General features: G+C 39.7%; 1 protein-coding gene across 1 annotated transcript in view; it reads left to right on the top strand.

The window, feature by feature from the left end:
• The window catches only part of prkab1a (protein kinase, AMP-activated, beta 1 non-catalytic subunit, a), a 306897-nt gene that overhangs the window by 270590 nt on the left and 23784 nt on the right, over positions 1–12523 (top strand). The gene's annotated exons all lie outside the window — the stretch shown is intronic.

The following is a 12523-nucleotide window of genomic DNA, read 5'->3' as shown; positions in this document are numbered from 1 at the left end:
TATTAGCATTTATTCCAACCTACTCTTTACGTGGGTGACAGACCAGTCGCGCTCTGACATAAAGACTCATATCGTAGTGTAATATAAACCAGTCTACCATACGGCATCACCCTCAATCATTTATAATATATTGTTACATTAAAGATGATGTCAGCGATAACAGTGATTTGTTAGTAGATACATTAAATATGTATCAAGATAAGTGCTGACAACAATGTGCAAATACTGAGAATAACTGAGGATTGAAGTGTTAAAATATGAACTAGTGTTCATTTTAGTTGTCTGTGTTTTTATTTATTTATTTATTGGTCGGTTGATTTATTGATTGTTGTCATCTTTTTGTCACGACAATCAATCAGACTGTAACGTGCTATCGTGGCCTTTTTTCATGCAAAACAAGCAGAGCAAATGTGCAACAAAATGTGATATTTACGCTATCCAGCTAAATTTGTCTGGCATTTGATTCACCCCAAACGACACTGACGCATGAAATGTGTGTCATTCATTTGTTAATTGTCACCTGTAAATTACAAAAGGTCATGGAAATATATGACCGAAAATGACGTGGATCATCCGTTTTGTTTTGTCAAACAACAAATGGAGTCAAATTAACTCCACAGATAATTGGAAGGTTAATATGTATGCTCGACACTGCAGCAAGCAAGAAAAACAACCTTTCAACATTAACATCTTCAGTTGGAATGACAGCTTTTAAATCTTTCTCTTTTATATCACAGGGGAAAAAAAAGAAAGTTTACCTGAGTGTGATTCTATTCTCCTCATAGCTATAAAAGCTTTGCATTATTTGGTGGGCTCTCAGTGAAACACAACTCACAAATTGTGAAGATTTAGAATCCGCCAGACGTCGAACGGGCATATTTTATGGATGCTTTAAAAAGTGTTCAGGTCTTAAACCAATGAATTTACAAACTAGTGTGACATCCCTTGACACAAAATATAAACGTCACCCCTGAGTACTATTGAAATGTCAGGTTTTCCAGTCCACAACAAAGTTGTTTGTACTGCGAGCTTAGATGTGATAGTGAAACTCTTATGATGAGGAAGTGATCTTCTGAGGAAACACCTAATATTTGCAAGAATGTAAAAAAAAAGGCCTAACAGGACAATAATGAATTTGGTATTAGCTGGCTCATCGGTCTGGACGTGAACAGAGCATTATTTGTTGGAAATGGAAATGGCAAAAACTGTTAGATAAACAAACAAAAATAACTTGTCATGCAAAGATAACAAGAAACAAAACACAATAATTGCAAAGCGAGAGAATGACCCAGGAGAATCGAACACAAAGACAAGAGCATGTGCAGACAGGATTGTGTGCCCGTAGATGATGAAATATCAACTATTAATTTGCATGCTAATATGGTTCAACAGTTATAAAATGAGCTTGGGTGTTTTGAATGCAATGAATGTGCAGTATCAGAAAAGGACCCATGATATGCAACATATTTGCATTATTATTTATAGCTCAAATCAATGCAGGATTAATTACTACAGTTGATATGACCTAGTCTCCTAATTACTCCTGCTGTGATGACTTTGGGTTTCCTAAAACACATTATATAATGTGAATTTGATACTTGGGGTATTTTAGGAATGACATTCTCAGATAGGAAAGGAATAAACATGACCCAATAAATTACTTTTTCAAATTATTCACTTCACCCAATAATCACAGTAGTGCAACTAAAATGCAAAAACAGACAGCTTAGCACAGCATTACAGAATACTGGGAAGTCAAAAGTTTCCACATTTTCCATTCTGCATCGAAACTCAACCGAGACCCGATAAGGATGAAGACACTTAAGCAAGCATTGCTATCGACTCCTATCACAAGCAGGTTCGTATGGAAATTGGTATAACAGTCTTGTAATGTTATGCAAGAAAAATAATCGGCATCATTTTTGGCAACCTTTACTTTGAGCCCAATACATTTCCTTTAAAAAAAAGTATGTTTTTACATTTTCCCAAACCTCTTTTTCACACAATGCAATATTTTGCTAAATGACAAATGTATTGTTTTTTTTACATTATGCTGTAAAAAAAAAACTTCTTTTATCGTTAGTTACAAATGTGATTTTACCAAAAAACAAATCTCTGAGTAGTCTGACAGGACATTCTTTTTGCAGCAGTCCTTTTACATAACAGGGCATCGCGATTAACTGAAACTCTGTTAGTAATCATAAAAATGTAAAATGTCACTGCTGGAATGTTTTACAGTGGAGCGGACCAAGGAAACGTCTTAGTTCTTAACAGATACTTTGATGACAACTTTAATGAAATAAATCCACTGGTTAGCAAACTTCTGGACTTTTTATTGATGAGGGTCTGTTTTACCCCCACAACACGAAAAAAAAATGTCCATGGATGTACGGTATGTGCTGATGAATGTCAAGTCATGAATCCAGCTCCTCTATTTCTGTGAGTGCCATTCATAAAATTATCCTTGATAAACAAGCATTGTTGTGAATTGCCAAAACTTCATTTGAACCGTCCTTCTGTGCCGCTCCCAATTTTTACACACTGCTTCTGCGGTCAGACTACTGCATTCAATTATTGTAAATGTATTGCATTTTCCACACTATAAGGCACATCTACGAAAAAGCCTTCCATTTTTGTGAAAGCCAACAGTGCACCCTCTAATCTGATGCGCCTTATATATGGTGTCGCCCGTCTCTTGATATTCCCATTGAGTTGTTTCCCTGTTAGTGTTCATACGCCATCCAGTGCTGATTATTAACAGGAACCAATCGTAATCTAAAAGGGTTTGTTGGCACCGCCCTACCCACTCTTGAGGACTTGCACACTGCAAGAATCAAGACAAGGGCACGGAAAATCCTCCTGGATCCCCCGCACCCTGCCCACCACCTTTTTCAGTCACTCCCCTCAGGCAGACGCTACAGATCCATGCGCACCAAATCCAGTAGACACTTAAACAGCTTCTTCCCTCTAGCCATTAACTCCTTAAACAGTCACTGACATAGTCACTCTTCTTGCACCACAAAATGGTACTACAAAACTACTGGTATACTCTAAAATGGTTCAATGATTTTGTTGTTTACGATGATACTAGTGCAGCATGTTATACCGGACACAAATTCCTTGTGTGTTCTACATACTTGGCCAATAAAGATGATTCTGATTCTGATTCTGATTCAGCCCGATACTAATTGACATGTGGATTCGCACAACACACACTCAAACAGCCAAGTACTTTGTGAGCTCTGCACAACCATTATGAAATAAAAACAATTCCAAAAGCATAATTAACTACTAACTAAATGAAGTAAGGAGACAAGCAAGACTTCTAAGGATAATTAGCCCCTTGTGGATGTGAAACCCACAAGGTTTGTGTCTCCTTTTTGATGAATCACTTGTTTTCGTAACTTTTGTCTATCATTTATTGTTTTGTAATGCCACTTGTATTCACATGTTTCATGTCCGTGTTTGTGACCAGTTTTTCCGTTACCAGTTATGTTAGAGCTGCAGTAGGTGTGAGGGCTCTATATAAATTAAGCTGTATTGTATTGTATTCCCTTTAGCATCCCTCAATCTAATGGATGCATCGCGCAACCGCAGCCACGAATTTAGCTTCTGTTCTATGCGCCTTATAAAGCAGTGCACCTTATATATGAAAACAGTTTAAAATTGGCTATTCATTGAAGGTGTGCCTTATAATCCGAAGCACCCGATAGTGCAGAAAAAATGGTAATCGATGATATATTCTTGCTTGGCTCTCGACGAAGGCGGACGCTTTTGCTTTCTGCTCCTGTCCCCCACCCCCACCCTCCCCTGCTCGCCACTCAGTCCATGTGCTGTCTTTGTCTGACTTTTCCTAGCGTCCCGTCGTATTTTCATCCTAAAAACAAACATAGAATTGGTTGGCTGGTCTCTCGATGCCATCGACAACATTTTCTCCATGAGAAGAGCAGGCAGTGGGGAGTCTACTTGCCCCTCGGGGGACTTTTGCTGCTGGGTAGACCCTAGATCCTTGGAGGAAGCGGAGAATGGTGTGCCTGTCAACACTGTCCATTGAGGATGTGGATGACATCTACATTTTCGGGCTTCCGATAACAGGTCTGCTGCTGTTTGGTGTTCGCAGTTTCCTGATCTATTGCAAAATTCAACCGACTGGAGCGGCTCTATTGGAAGTGAAGAGGCTGCCGGTCTAAGAATGGCATAACGCGGATGTCCAACACTCAGACTCGGGTTTTGGAGTGTCTCTGCAAGATGGTCAAGAACTTGGAGAAACTGGAATCAGTGCTCAAATATTGACTGAAATCACGGATTTGGCTGATCGACACCACTAAAGAGACATAAGCCACGGACTCAAGGCTGTCTTAAATTCTTGGGCAGCCTGCTACCAAACAACATCTGCTATCTTGAGTGAACGCTGGCGCGTTTTGGCTGCCGCTGCTCAACCCGTATTGTTTTGTGGTTTTTGTTATTGTAAAGTGTCCTTGAGTGTCTTGAAAGGTGCTTATAAAAAAATGTATTATTATTATTATTATTATTATTATTATTATTATTATTATTATTATTATTATTATTATTTGCTTGGAATGAAACATATTGCAGAAACTCTAGTTTAGGTTATTCACATTCTGTATACTGTAACAGAAAAAATGCTCGCTTGATTTCTGTTTTCAATTTTAAATGTATCACATTGATTAAATTGGGTACTTGGTGAAATCAGTATTATATTGGCATACTCTAAAGAGTAGTGTATGGCCAATGTATCATGCACAGTCTGCACGAGACCAGAGGTGGGAGAGATTTCAACTTTCTGAAAATGTGACCCTCCTGATTTTTTTATTTTTTTTATTTTTTTGAGGAATAGCATTTTGTGTAATATGTTGCAACCAAGAGGTGCCAAGATATTAACAATGTTATCATGAGCTGAACTTCAGATAAATAACCCGCAGGCGCATGACATCACTTCTTATCTTAGGAAACCTTCAGATTTTATGACATACGATGAGTGCACCTGCTCGCTGAATAAGCTGCCGAGTCAAGAGTGTATCCTCTGCCTGTATATATTTTGTTGTTTGCCAAATTATTTGATGCATTGAACTTTTTGGGAATAAATCTGACATTTATGGGGTTTTTTTGTGTGTATTTTTTTAATACTCGCCCAACATTGCTTTTGTGTGGCAGTCATTTTAAATGGATTCAGTTTTGTTTTAGTTGTTGTTGACCTACAAATGTGCACTACAAATACTCATGTTCTGCAAGAGAAAGCCAAATCAATGAAAATATTCCAAAACGAGTGTCATTATCGGCACACATCATCATTGCATCCAACACAAGCTGGGCGTTTAGGAACAAAATCATATTGAAGGTCACTAAGATTGACTGTAGCTTGGAACCTCTGAAATTGGAAACTCTATTTGGGACGTTCATTGAGCGGGTTTTTAGCATGGCTTTCATCCAAAATTTTCAGCATTGAAATTCACTGCTGCAGTCCAAATAGTTTTGTCCATCCATCTTTCACTGAACTGATGTAGAAGGTTGCCAACCGAAGTAGTGAAGCTCAGGTCTACCTAAAACACGGCACTTTGTCGAGCCCTTCCAGGGGGAACCGGAAGGGTTCTCAGGCCAAACGAATCGAGCATGAACTGGGTTCTCCCTGGGTTCTCCTCCCAATAGGATGGACCCTAACACTTCACCAAAATCCTACCAGTTAATTCCTGGTTGGCTGCGCCCCAAGCACTTGCAAAAGCTGACCGAAAACGCTCTGAGCCGTTGTCATCCTTACGCACTTCCCCACAGCAAAACATCAAAACTAAGTGCAGTGTGAAAAGGCCTTACGGTGAATGACACAAAACTGTGTTTTCAAAAAGGAAAAAAATGGGAAGTGTATTTATCCGATGAGGGAAATCAGATAAATATCAGCGAAATATTACAAGTACAGAGCGATAGATTTACCTTGAAATAAAATCTCACTCTCTGACCCTCCAAATATATCTGAGAATTAATGATCTGCCACAATGTATTGCATGTTACACAAGAAACTTATTTGGGATGTTGCAATGGTCGTGGCTGAGTCTCTGCGGTGCGGAAGTCAAACAGTACATCAATCTGCATCTGCAGTGACAGTGATTTCCCCTGACACGCCACTCTACACCGTGGAAAGGAAACCATTTGATTAGCAGAGTCTTGGCAGCTACATGCACTTGAATCTCATTTCAAAGGAGGGAAGGTAGAAGAGGGGAGAAAACGAGGCTGGGGTTTCTCGTATTTGCATGTGTGAGACTCCTCTTGAAACAACTGCCATAATCCCACTATTAACAACAGATGCGTGTTTTGCTGTGTCTGGATCAAAGCATTACGTGATGATATTTTCAAACACAAATGATTAAACGGGGCAAGATGTTGTGTCGAGAGATAGTTAATGTGCCATTCTGGGAGGAGCTGTGACTCTTTGTATCCTGCTATGTTCTTAAAGATGTGTTTCGTAGTACACCAACACGGTCCCTTAGTTTTATTTATTATTTGACACATGAACGTAAAGGTGAGAAATGTTTATTTCGTTTTGTTCTCAGGCTCCTGCTACAAACTGTGAAGTCTCACCACATTGTTTCAAACCAATGTGATAAAAATTAATTATCAATGCTCAGTTGAGTGTAGAACCGTCGTCCGGCCGTGCAGCGCTTTGGAAAAGAAGAAAAATCAAAGCAACAAAGTGTCTATACACTGACATTCACTCATCCAAGTCCGGGTCGACACAGCACTTGGAAGTGGGGCATCCAAGATGTTCTTGTCTCAAGCGATCTTATCTTGTTCCACGGGGGTCAAAGCGAGATCGGGTCACACACACTCACACGCACTCCAATGGTCTAGGTCCTCAATCCAAGGACTCAATCCATCTGAAAATTATTGATTGAAATGCCATTTCAGATGCACCAGGTTCAGTCCTCAAGGTCTGCTATCTTGCATATATATACATTATTTTAATGTTTCACTTCTCCTGTTAACAATCCAGAGCGAGGACTTGAGTTCCCCACCCCTGATATAGTTGAATCTTTGTCCGTGTGGGAGTAAGAATACAGGCAAATTTAGGACATCTTAGGTTTCTCATGACCATGACACATTGAAATCACAGATATTCATGTCCACTACGCTTAGGCATCATTTGAGTTTGGACCGTTCCAGGTCAAATTGCTCAATTCCATTCCAGTTCCTAACCAGTCCCAATTTCTATTGGTACTACAAAAGACGGTTCAAGTCCAATCGGATCTCCTCACAGACGAAATACAAAGCGCAGCAAACTGAATCAAAGTGTAATCCCTTTGGTGTAGCAGAGCTTCAGAATAATAAAAAACAGAAACAGTGTAAAAGGAGGACCCCTTCTGGAGTTGATGATACTGCAGTCGCCCCTTACTCATTATCCATCCACCAATTTTCTGAACCGGTTTATCCTCATAAGGGGCGGGGTGTGCTGGAACCTTTCCCAGCTGACTTCGGGCAGTAGGCGGGGGACACCCTGAATCCATTTGCCAGCCTATCGCAGAGCACACAGAGATGAACAACCATCCGCGCTCACACTTACACCGAGGGACAATTTTGAGTGTCCATTCACATCTCATGCATGTTAATGGAATGTGGGAGGAAACCGGAGTACCCAGAAAAAACCCACACAGGCTCGGGGGAACATGCAAACTCTACACAGGAATGCCGGAGCTGGTATCGAACCCATGACCTTTCCACTGTGAGGTCGACGCACTAACCACTAGCACACCGAGCTGCCCTGACTAGATATTTTACAACAAAAAAAAATATGCCTGCACTAGAATATTAATTTGGTGTTTTGAACTAGAACATATTAAAGTCGTCAGCAGCAGTGAAGGTCAAATCACTTGGAAAAAAAAATACTAACAGTGACAGAGTGGTTGTGCATTGAAGCAGCTCTTGCTATAAAACACGTATGTGTGTGTGTGTGTGTATTTGTGTGATAGAGAGAGAGCGAGAGAGTGAGAGAGAGAGACGGACAGAGAGAGAGCGAGAGAGTGAGAGAGAGAGACGGACAGACAGAGAGCGAGACAGACAGAGACAGAGAGGGTGTGCAGAGTTGGGCGCCAAGTGACTTTGCAATGATTAATGTCCTGAGTCTCCACTCTGTGAGTGGGAGATAATACAGAAGGCTGTAGCCTTTGTGTTCCCCGCTTGTGTTAATACCTGCACCTATCAGGAGATTTTAAGGGGCCCGGAATCACATTTGCTTGGGTCTGTTCGCCAAAAGGTTACACCAAGTGTGTCTTACCAAATGGAGAGTCGAAGAAAGGACTCATGTATTTGCTTTGAAAGAATACAAAATGCACAACGTATTCATCGGCTGCAATTGGGGCAGACAGTGAAAATCGTACCCAACAGGTCTTTTATTGGGTAATATCTATTAACACAGTTTATTTTATATTTACCAGGCACTTCATTGCATCTGCACAATGTAACAATGTCCAATACCTTGTAATGCTACAAGCTAATTAAAATAAAAGTACAGAAGTGGAACAAGACTACATTTCATTATACCAAATGGTGTTGGAAAAAAAATCCCCAGTCATGTAGCTAATGAATTAGGAGGAAACTGTCAGAATGATGCCATAAAGTTCTGTAATAGTGCTAACTACAAACACAATAATAGAGATACTTAATCTTAACGGCATCAATGAAAAAGTGAAAGACTACCGTAAGTCAAAATTCTTTGTACAGCACAGTTCTCATTAGATTATGCAGTTGTACCTGATTTTAGCCCGCACAAGATGTTACTTGTTTGTATAATGACAATACATTTACATGCATTCAACGTTCAAGTTACGCTCAAAATATTGTTTTCCCATTTCAGAATAATCCATGTACATGCGTAGGCAGGCATTTGAATAACCCGTTTGTGACTCATGAACGTCACGACTACAATGTCATTTCCTCGTTACTTTCTACCGTCAGAAAAACATTATATTCATGTCACTCACTCCTTGGTTGCAGCTACGAACTTTGTACAAAAATGTCATGGTGCAAATGTTCCCTTCTTTAACTCAAGTATATTCAAATGGCTCATGTTTGTCGGATTTGCATAAACTGCCGCAAAGTGAGATCTAATTGTGTTGTTTTGTTGCTTACTGGATTTGAGTTTGGAAAGTAATTTGGGCTAAACCAAAACATGTTCTGCTCTCTCTGAATACTGATTAATGAGAAGAAACTTTGGAATGCTTTATCTTGAGAAACGAGCACAATGCCTTGAAGGGTTAGGGTATTTATTATTTGTTACATGTGATGGTTTTTTTTCTGCTCAACAAAAGAGATCACTGACTTAGTCAGATATGAAAGCTTTTGTAAAACTTTCCTTTCACAGGGTTGTTTTTGTAACTAGACAGTTGAACTGTGCGGAGCTCTTGGCAGCCATTAGAAATGAAAAAAAAATGGAAGCCATGGGCAACAGAAAAGGGCAAAATAGCATTTTTCGTTCCTGTCAAATTGCGTCTTCCAGATGAATACAACGTTGATAGATTTCTTTTAAAACAAAACCCACATTTCCTTCTCCTCACACTGCTGCATATGTTTGTGCTTCCTACCTCTGCTTACAATTCAGATGCAACGTTGTCTGCTGAAGTCGCCACAGTACACAGCATGCACTTTATGATTTTTTTTTTTCCTCTCGACTACTCCGTTTCGAATGATAACCAGCAATGGAAGGCTGAAGCAGTTTTAATGATTAAACATCTATCTAAGTAACATCTAAGTCTACAGTATGTGAACTGGCTGGAGCAAAGTTTCGGCTGAATTTATTTAACCCTTTCATGCACTCTGTAAACACACGGGCATGGGGAGAACATGCAAACTCCACACAGGAAGGCCGGAGCCATAATCAAACCCATGACCTGTGCACTGTGATATTGACGCGCTAACTACTGGACCACTGAGCCGCCAATACGGAAATAGTATGTCCTAAAAGCGCTTCTGTGCTATTTGGACATGAATTGTTTAATGGTCTAATGATAACATTTCATTTGCAAAATGAAAAATAAATACATTGACTGGGAGTATGGATTGACTTTGAATTTTCTGCTTTTTAACTCATGGATTCAATCGACTGATGAAATACGTACAATGGTATTCGAAAAAAAGTGAGGTGCTCATGAGAGGCAGGCAATGATGGGAAAAGGAAAGGGAAAGGCAGAGCAAGTCTTGTTCAGAGGTTGCTAATAGAATCGCACATTGCAAATGATTGGATGGGACAGTAACCAAATGAGAATTCGACATTGATCCTGACACACAAAGGCCACGCGGGACAAAAGACAGATGGAGGAATATAACTTGCGACAAAAAGGGGAACATTTTAAAAAGTCACGTGAAAGAAGCTTGTAAAGGGCAAGGCTTATAAGGCCTTGTCACATACTCCCAGTAGATATAACCTCATTTTCATATACCACTAATTTAATCAAGGTGACTTCTCCTTCATGGCTCTCTTAGGATAAAAGGCACAAATTTGCAACTTCCCTTCCGCCCACAAGCATATGCTGAGACTTTTGGGAACACTTTGACGCCGGTATAAACTCTTGTGTCTACAATCTCCTGAGGATCCCTCTCTTCATGACTGTCCCACTGTCATTTTGGGGGCGTCTAAAACAGGGAAAAACTGGGTGTTTTTTTATGTCAAGGAAATTGATGGCAGTATATTTAAAAGCACAATAAAGTCAATTTAGATGTGTCAGTTTCTAATGCATTGCTGTACTTAGTATGTTTTCTAAAGTACAAATCTTAATTTTTCACTCAGTTCATCTCCACCACCCTCAAATGCAAGAAAAATATTGTTATTATTATCCATCTATCCATCCATCCATTTTCCGATCTGCTTTATCGTCACAAGGGGTGCTTGAGCCCATCCCAGTTGTCTTCGGGGAGTAGGCGGGGGACACCCTGAACCGGTTGCCAGCCAATCGCAGGGCACACAGAGACGAACAACCATCCACGCTCACACCTTGGGACAATTTGTAGTGTTCAATCAGCCTGCCACGCATGTTTTTGGAATGTGGGAGGAAACTAGAGTACCCGGAGAAAACCCACGCAGGCCCCATGGAGAACATGCAAACTCCACACAGGGAGGCCGGAGTTGGAATCGAACCCAGTACCTTTGCACTGTGAGGTCTGGATCACCAGGCCACCCGTATTATTATAAATATTTATATATTTTTAATAAAAACATAGTTTTGAACTAATCATCGACCCCTACACTTTCGTTTGTTCCTGTTCACAACTGTGAACAGCTGTTTCTTGCACATCTGAAAGAAAATTTACTCTCACACATCTTGGAAATCGTCTGCCAACAGTGAGAATGTAAAATCTATTCAAGCTTTACAGTTTGAGACAGCAACGCATTCCCCAAATATAACAACAATAAAGTCTATTTTATGTTCATTCAGAATTTAATGAAAATATCAACAATTTAGACCTCATCCACCCTTAAATGAGTTTCAGTGTATCTGCAATGTTTTATTTGTATTTCCTTTTTAAAAATAATTTCTGGATTTCGTCCTCAGTGATAAATAACATAATGTATGCCCATTTAAAATACTTATATAACGATTTTTTGACACTTTACGGGTTTACTTCCCGTATTATTGAGCTGAAAAAAAAAGGTTTGCCAGCTCGGAACAAACCGTTTCTATACATCATAATTATCATGAGATTAAATTGATGTTTTCGGAAGGTATGACAAGAAAAATAAGAAACAGTGGTGGTATAACAACCGGCGGCCTTGAAAAAGGAAAAACAGATGTGGCAAGAACCCAAGGGCTCATTAGTAGTAGATTGGATGTCGATGAGACACAAGTATATTTTCAAAACCCAAAACAACATTATAAAGCATTACCTCCTTGGCACAGGTAAAAGTACACCAAGAATACAAAAAATTATAATAATAAATCCAGTTCTACAAAAAAAAATCTCTGTCAAAAGAAGCTTACCTTTTTGATTCCAGAAATACTGCATTTGAATAATAAAAATACGGAAGAAATTTTTCACATAAAAAAAAAAGACAGAATCCATCAAGTCCATAATGGAATATAATTTTAGCACATTATTTAGCCATTTCAATGCTTTCGTCGTGGAAGTTCACCTCGGGGGACCTTATTAGTTGATGGGTCACTCAACAGACTGCCCCTCCAACTGAAAATATACTCGCTGTCCCCATGCCAGAAAGTGTCTCAATTAATTAACAACAGCAGCCAAGTCCAGCTGCCACATGGTACCAGAGGCGCCGAGACAATGAAATAGATCATTAGCGCTCTGTCGACTGATGTTTCCTCTGATACCACCTCAAAACTATTCCGCACATCGAGATTGCGCTGGGCTCTCTCCACCAACAAAGCTTTCAATGAATAATTACAAGTTCAAATGTGTCTATTTTCAATCAAATATCTCTTTATAATTATCCTATTCACCAGCTGCCTGGTGTGCAGCTCAAACGCATTTTCCCTGATTTTCCTCTAGTGTGTTCCCACTAAAATGC

This window comes from Hippocampus zosterae, chromosome 18 (genome assembly GCF_025434085.1).
Source record: "Hippocampus zosterae strain Florida chromosome 18, ASM2543408v3, whole genome shotgun sequence".
NCBI classification, from domain to species: Eukaryota; Metazoa; Chordata; class Actinopteri; order Syngnathiformes; family Syngnathidae; genus Hippocampus; species Hippocampus zosterae.
This window is presented reverse-complemented; position numbering and strand designations above follow the sequence as displayed.